Genomic DNA, 6,967 nt, shown 5'->3' with positions numbered 1-6,967 from the left:
TACTACTATGAAAGGCTGGATTTTAATTATGAGATGAAGAGTCCATCATTTCAATAAGGGCATTTGTGTTCTCCAAAGTCTGCATGTAGATGACCCAGGGCAGAAGACACTGCTGATTGTAACCCTATCTTCCTTCCAGGCTGTTTTGAGGGAAGACCAGCTCTTTTTCACCCCGGGGGAGTGAAATTGATAAACTGAAGTTGGTCAAGGTAATTCTATTCTGTTTGCCAGTGATTGGCTCATATACAAGCTCCTTTTCCTAATCAGCATTATTGAGGTATATTTTATGGAAAAGAAACTGCAGCAATTTTAAGTTTACAGTTTGGTAAGTTTGACAAATGTACACAATTGCAGCCACCCCCATATTCATGATAGAAAACATTTTCCTCACCCTCGAAAAGTTGCCTACTGTCTTTTGTAATCAGTTCCCAGCCACCTATTTCTGGAAACCACTGTCTTTCTTTATGTCACTACAGGTTAGCCCTTTTACATTTTTCATATAAATGGAATTATAGGTGCCTGCATGGGCCCTGGCTCACTCACCGTCCTGCAGGACGCCTTGGCAATGGGAAATCTAGTTATCAAAATTGATTCCGGAAGAGAGAAACTAACAGAGCAATAACAATGGAAGAAATTGGGAACATTATCAAAAAGCTAACATCCTGCAAAACTCCAGGCTCAGATGGTGCTACAGGTTAAAAAAAAAAGTCCTTCATGAAAAAGAAAGATCTCTTTTTTTTGAAACAGAGTTTCGCTCTTGCCCAGGCTGGAGTGCAATGGCGCAATCTCGGCTCACCTCCCAGGTTCAAGCGATTCTCCTGCCTCAGCCTCTGGAGTAGCTGGGATTACAGGCATGCACCACCATGCCCGGCTAATTTTGTATTTTTAGTAGAGACGGAGTTTCTCCATGTTGATCAGGCTGGTCTCAAACTCCTGACCTTGTGTGATCCACCCGTCTCAGCCTCCCAAAGTGCTGGGATTACAGGCGTGAGCCACCGCACCTAGCAAAACATTTTTTTTTTTTTTTCTGAGATGGCGTCTCACTCTGTCATCCAGGCTGGAGTGCAATGGCGTGATCTCGGCTCACTGCAACCTCCACTTCCCTGGTTCAAGCAATTCCCCTTCCTCAGCTTCCCGAGTAGCTGGGATTACAGGCGCGCACCACCATGCCTGGCTAAATTTCGTATTTTTAATAGAGACAGGGTTTCCCCATGTTGGCCAGACTGGTCTTGAACTCCTGACCTCAGGCAATCCACCGGCCTCAGCCTCCCAAAGTGCTGTGATTACAGGCGTGAGCCACTGTGCCCAGCCCCAGAAAGATCTTAAGCAACATGATAGATTCAGAAGCTCATGAAAAGAGGCCACCAATACTAACTTCTTCAAAACAAGATATATCACCTCATATTATAAATGTTGGTGAAATGAAGCATGACTTGTGTGGCTGCTGTGCAGCCTTCAACATGTAGAAATCACATTTCCCATTCAGAAGGTCCTCTTTCAACAACAGCTGTATGGCATCAAAACCCGGGATGCAATACTTCAGTTGAGAAGGGATGGATTTTGAAACTCGTATCCTGGAATCCTTCCCTAATTGATGCAAAAGACAACGACACTTGCACTTATGTTTGGTCTGTATGAGGATTTATCCTGCCTTCTCCACAAATATGTCAGTGCTCCAGAGTTTGCAACCCGTGTCATGGCGGCAGTGCTTGCAAGGACAACAGAAGCAATTTTCACTCCACTGCAAAGAGTTCAGACATTGCTTCAAGACCACAAGCATCATGACAAATTTACCAGCACTTATCAGGCTTTCAAGGCACTGAAATGCCATAGAATTGGAGAGCGTTATCGAGGCTTGCTGCCCATTCTTTTCCAGAATGGACTCAACAATGTCTTGTTTTTCGGCCTTCGAGGTCCCATTAAGGAGCATCTGCCTACCTCAATGACTCATAGTGCTCATTTGGTCAATGATTTTCTCTGTGGAGGTCTGTTGGGTGCCATGCTGGGATTCTTGTTTTTTCTAATTAATGTTGTAAAAACTAGCATACAGTCTCAGCCTGGTGGGGAATTTCAGTCTTTCCCCAAGGTTTTCCAAAAAATCTGGCTGGAACGGGACAGAAAACTGATAAATCTTTTCAGAGGTGCCCATCTGAATTACCACTGGTCCCTTATCTCTTGGGGCATAATCAGTGCAACTTATGAGTTCCTGTTAAGGTTATATGAAAAAAAAATCAGTTAAGTGCCATTTATTAACTGAATAGAACTTCTAAGAAGAATGCAGTTTGGCCTCTTTCTTAATTGGCCAAATATAAGTTGGTGTCATGACTCCAGGCCACAGTGAGTTATAGGCAAAGCTGTTTTCCTCAAGCATCAACAAAACAGAATAAAAGTTTCCAATAGGAAAAATAAATAAATAAATAAATGGAATTATACAGTGTTTTGTCTTTATCTTCTTTTCTTTCACTTTACATAATTCTATTGAGATTCATCCATTCTGATGTGAGAGTCAGTAGTCCATTCTTTTTTATAGCTGAGAAGCTTTCCATTGTATAAGTATACCTCTTATTTATCAATTTATATGACCCACAGTTTTTGGCTCTTATGCATAAACCTGTTCTGAACATCAAGTGCAAATCTTTGTGTGAAGCTGGATTTCTGAATTGCATTGTAAGTATATATGAACTCTTTAAGAAGCTGCAGCAGTATTTTCCAAAGTGATATTCCTATCAACAATATAAAATTCCAAGATTTCTGGTAGCTTCACATCCTTACTTACATTTGGTATTACCAGGTTTTTAACATTTTGTTGTTGTTGTTTGTTTGTTTTTGGGACGGAGTCTTGCTGTCACCCAGGCTGGAGTGCAGTGGCGTGATCTCGGCTCACTGCAACCTCCACCTCCGGGGTTCAAACGATTCTCCTGCCTCAGCCTCCCAAGTAGCTGGGACTACAGGCATGCACCACCACGCCCGGTTAATTTTTTTTGGATTTTTTTGTTCTTCTTTTTGTTTTTGTTTTGAGATGGAGTCTCCCTCCTTCGCCCAGGCTGGAGTGCAGTGGCGCCATCTCGGCTCACTGCAAGCTCCGCCTCCCGGGTTCACGCCATTCTCCTGCCTCAGCCTCCTGAGTAGCTGGGACTACAGGCGCCTGCTACCACGCCCGGCTAATTTTTTGTATTTTTAGTAGAGACGGGGTTTCACCGGGTTAGCCAGGATGGTCTCGATCTCCTGACCTCGTGATCTGCCCGCCTCGGCCTCCCAAAGTGCTGGGATTACAGGCTTGAGCCACCGCGCCCGGTCATTTTTTTTGTATTGTTTAGTAGAGACTGGGTTTCACTGTGCTGGTCAGGTTGCTTTCAAACTCCTGACCTCAAATGATCCACCCACCTCGGCCTCCCAAAGTGCTGGGATTACAGGCATGAGCCACTGCGCCTGGCCTATCAGGTTTTTTTAATAGCAACAATTCTAGTAATAGTATCTCATTGGAGTTTAATTTGCATTTACTAATGATAAATGATATGATATGATATTGACCATCTTTTCCTGGGCTTATTTGCCATCTGTATGATCTTTGGTGAAGTGTCTGTTCAAGTCTTTTGCCTATTTTCTTTTTAATTCAGTTGTTTGTCTTCCTAATATTAAGTAAAATATTAAATATAAAATTAAATATAAAAGTTCTATATGTATTCTGGGTATAAATTCTTTATCAGGCATGTTTTTCCATTTTCTGCTAGTATGTGCTTGTCTTTTCATTTTCTCAATGGTAACTTTTTGTTGTTGTTGTTTTTTGAGACAGAATCTTGTTCTGTCACCCAGGCTGGAGTGCAGTGGCACGATATCCACTCACTGCAACCTCCTTCTCCTGGGTTCAAGCGATTCTCGTGCCTCAGCCCTCCGAGTAGCTGGGATTACAGTTGCACACCACCACACCCAGCTATTTTTTGTATGTTTATTTGAGGCAGGGTTTCACCGTGCTACCCAGACTGGTCTCGAACTCCTGACCCCAGGTGATCCACCCGCCTTGGCCTCCCAAAGTGCTGGGATTACAGGCATGAGCTACCGCGCCTGGCTGGTAACTTTTGAATTAAAACAATTTTTAAAATACTTTCAGATTTACAGAAAAAGTAAGCAAGTAGGAGAGTTCTCACATACTCTCCCATCCTGTACAGTTTCCCCTACTGTTAGCACCTTACATTAGAATGGTATATTTAAATGCTGCAATTATTTAACTGGTATCAATACATTCCTATTAACTAAAGTCCACAATTTATTCAATTTTTACTAGTTTTTACCTTATGTCCTTTTTCTCTTCTAGGATCCCACAGGACACCCCATTATATTTAATCATCATATCTATTTAGATTTTCTTGGCTATGAAAGTTTCTCAGACTTTCCTTGTTTTTGATGACCCGGACACCCAGACAGTTTTGAGGAGTACTGATCAGGAATTTTGTAGGATGTTTTTCTACTGGAATTTGTCTTTTTTGTTTGTTTGTTTGTTTTTCTCATGATTAGATTGGGGTTATGGGTCTTAGGAGGAAGAAGACAGAGGTAAAGTGACATTTTCATCACATCCTATCATACCACACACACACACACACACACACACACACACACACACAAAGTCTACATGAACTATGACTTGTTTTTTGTTTGTTTGTTTTTTTGTTTTTCTTTTTGTTTTTGTTTTTTTGAGACGGAGTCTTGCTCTGTTGCCAGGCTGGAGTGCAGTGGTGCAATCTCAGCTCACTGCAACCTCCGCCTCCTGGGTTCAAGTGATTTGCCTGCTTCAGCCTCCTAAGTAGTTGGGACTAAAGGCACGTGCCACCACGCCCAGCTAAGTTTTGTATTTTTAGTAGAGACGGAGTTTCATCATGTTGGCCAGGATAGTCTCGATCTCTTGACCTTGTGATCCGCCCGCCTTGGCCTCCCAAAGTGCTGGGATTACAGGCATGCGCCACTGAGCCCGGCCAAGCTGTGACTGTTAATGTTGATCTTGATCACTCTGCCGATGTAGTGTTTGTCAGGTTTCTCCACTGTGAAGTTCCTCTTTCTTTTTTGTCCTTTTCCCTACTGCACTCTTTGGACAGCAGTCTTTGCTATGGTTTAAATAATTGTGTCCCCTCCAAAATTCATGTTGAAATTTAATCCCCATATCGGTTGTATTAAGATGTGGGGCCTTTGGGGAGGTGATTAAGTCGTGATGACTCTGGCCTCATGAATTGATTAGGGCCCTTATTAAAAAGGCTTGTGGGACCAGGCGCGATAGTTTGCACCGGTAATCCCAACACTTTGGGAGGCCGAGGTGGGCGGATCACCTGAGGCCAGGAGTTCGAGACCAGCCCGGCCAACACAGTGAAAACCCGTCTCTACTACAAATACAAAATTAGGCCGGGCGCAGTGGCTCACGCCTGTAAACCCAGCACTTTGGGAGGCCGAGACGGGCGAATTACAAGGTCAGGAGATCGAGACCATCCTGGCTAACACGGTGAAACCCCGTCTCTACTAAAAAAAAAAAAAAAAAAAAAAAATTAGCTGGACGTGGTGGCAGGTGCCTGTAGTCCCAGCTACTCAGGAGGCTGAGGCAGGAGAATGGCGTGAACCCGGGAGGCGGAGCTTGCAGTGAACTGAGATCACACCACTGCGCTCCAGCCTGGGCGACAGAGTGAGACTCCGTCTCAAAAAAAAAAAAAAAAAAAAAAAAATTAGCCGGGCATGGTGGTGGGTGCCTGTAATCCCAGCTACTCGGGAGTCTGAGGCCGCCGAGGCAGGAGAATCGCTTGAACGCGGGAGGCAAAGGCTGCAGTGAGCCGAGATCATGCCATTGCACTGTAGCCTGGGCGACAAGAGTGAGACTCCGTCTCAAAAAAAAAGGGATGGTGGGGGGCTTGTGGATGTGGTTTTTCTTTCTTCTGCTGTTCTGTCGTAGGAGGACACCTACATGGCACGATTTATGAGGGAAAATCCATAGGATCACCCTCAACAGATACAGTGAAAGTATTTGAGAATAATGGACATTTATATGATAAAAACTCTTGCGTAACTAGGAAGAGAAGGGAACTTAACCTGATAAAGTACTTGCACAAAAAACCTACAGGCAATATCACACCATGTGACTGTCTTAGTCTGTCTGTGCTGCTATAAAGAAATACCACCGACTGAGTCATTTATCAAGAACAGAAATTATTTCTCACAGTTCTAGAGGATTGGAGGTCCAGGTGAAGGTGCTGGCAGGTTTGGTGTCTGGCAAGGGTTCATTCCTCATGGTCTTCTTCCAATTTGTTAGGCTGGCCTTGCATCCCTTGGAGAAACTCCACTTAGTAATAATGTTTATGCGCTTTATGCTTTATTGGATTCAATTTGCTGAAATTTTGTTAAGGAGTTTTATATTAATGTTTTTGAGAAATATTAGTGGGTAGAGTTCTTTATGGTAATGTATTGTTATGTTTGTGGTATCAAGGTAATGCTGGCCTCATAAAATGAATTGATAAATGTTTGCTCTTAGTCTATTAAAAGGAAGACTTTGTGTAAAAAAGATGGTATTATTTCTCACTTAAATGTTTGGTATAATTTACCAGTGAAGTCATATGAGCATAAGTTTTCTTTGTCAGAAGGTTTTAAACCATGATTTAAATTTCTTTATTAATAGAAATCTATTAAAGTTATCTTTCTTCTTGAGTACTGTGTGTCTTTAAAGAACATTTTCCATTTCATTTAAGTTGTCAATTTTTGTCATAAAATTATTCATATTAATTTTTTTATTACTTTTTTTTTTTTGAGATGGAGTTTCGCTCTTATTGCTCAGGCTGGAGTGCAGTGGCATGATCTCGGCTCACTGCAACCTCCGCCTTCCAGGTTCAAGGGATTCTCCTGCTTCAGCCTCCCAAGTAGCTGAGACTACTGGCATGCGCCACCACGCCCAGCTTATTTTGCATTTTTAGTAGAGATGGGGTTTCACCATGTTGGTCGG

The 6,967-nt window shown here is 42.8% G+C and overlaps 1 pseudogene; it reads left to right on the top strand.

The window, feature by feature from the left end:
- Nucleotides 1-606: 606 nt before the first annotated feature.
- Nucleotides 607-2,239, top strand: LOC100969751 (mitochondrial nicotinamide adenine dinucleotide transporter SLC25A51-like; annotated as a pseudogene).
- Nucleotides 2,240-6,967: the final 4,728 nt, after the last annotated feature.

This window comes from Pan paniscus, chromosome 17 (genome assembly GCF_029289425.2).
Source record: "Pan paniscus chromosome 17, NHGRI_mPanPan1-v2.0_pri, whole genome shotgun sequence".
NCBI lineage: Eukaryota > Metazoa > Chordata > Mammalia > Primates > Hominidae > Pan > Pan paniscus.
Note: the sequence above shows the minus strand (reverse complement) of the source record. Positions and strands in the feature narration are given on the sequence as shown.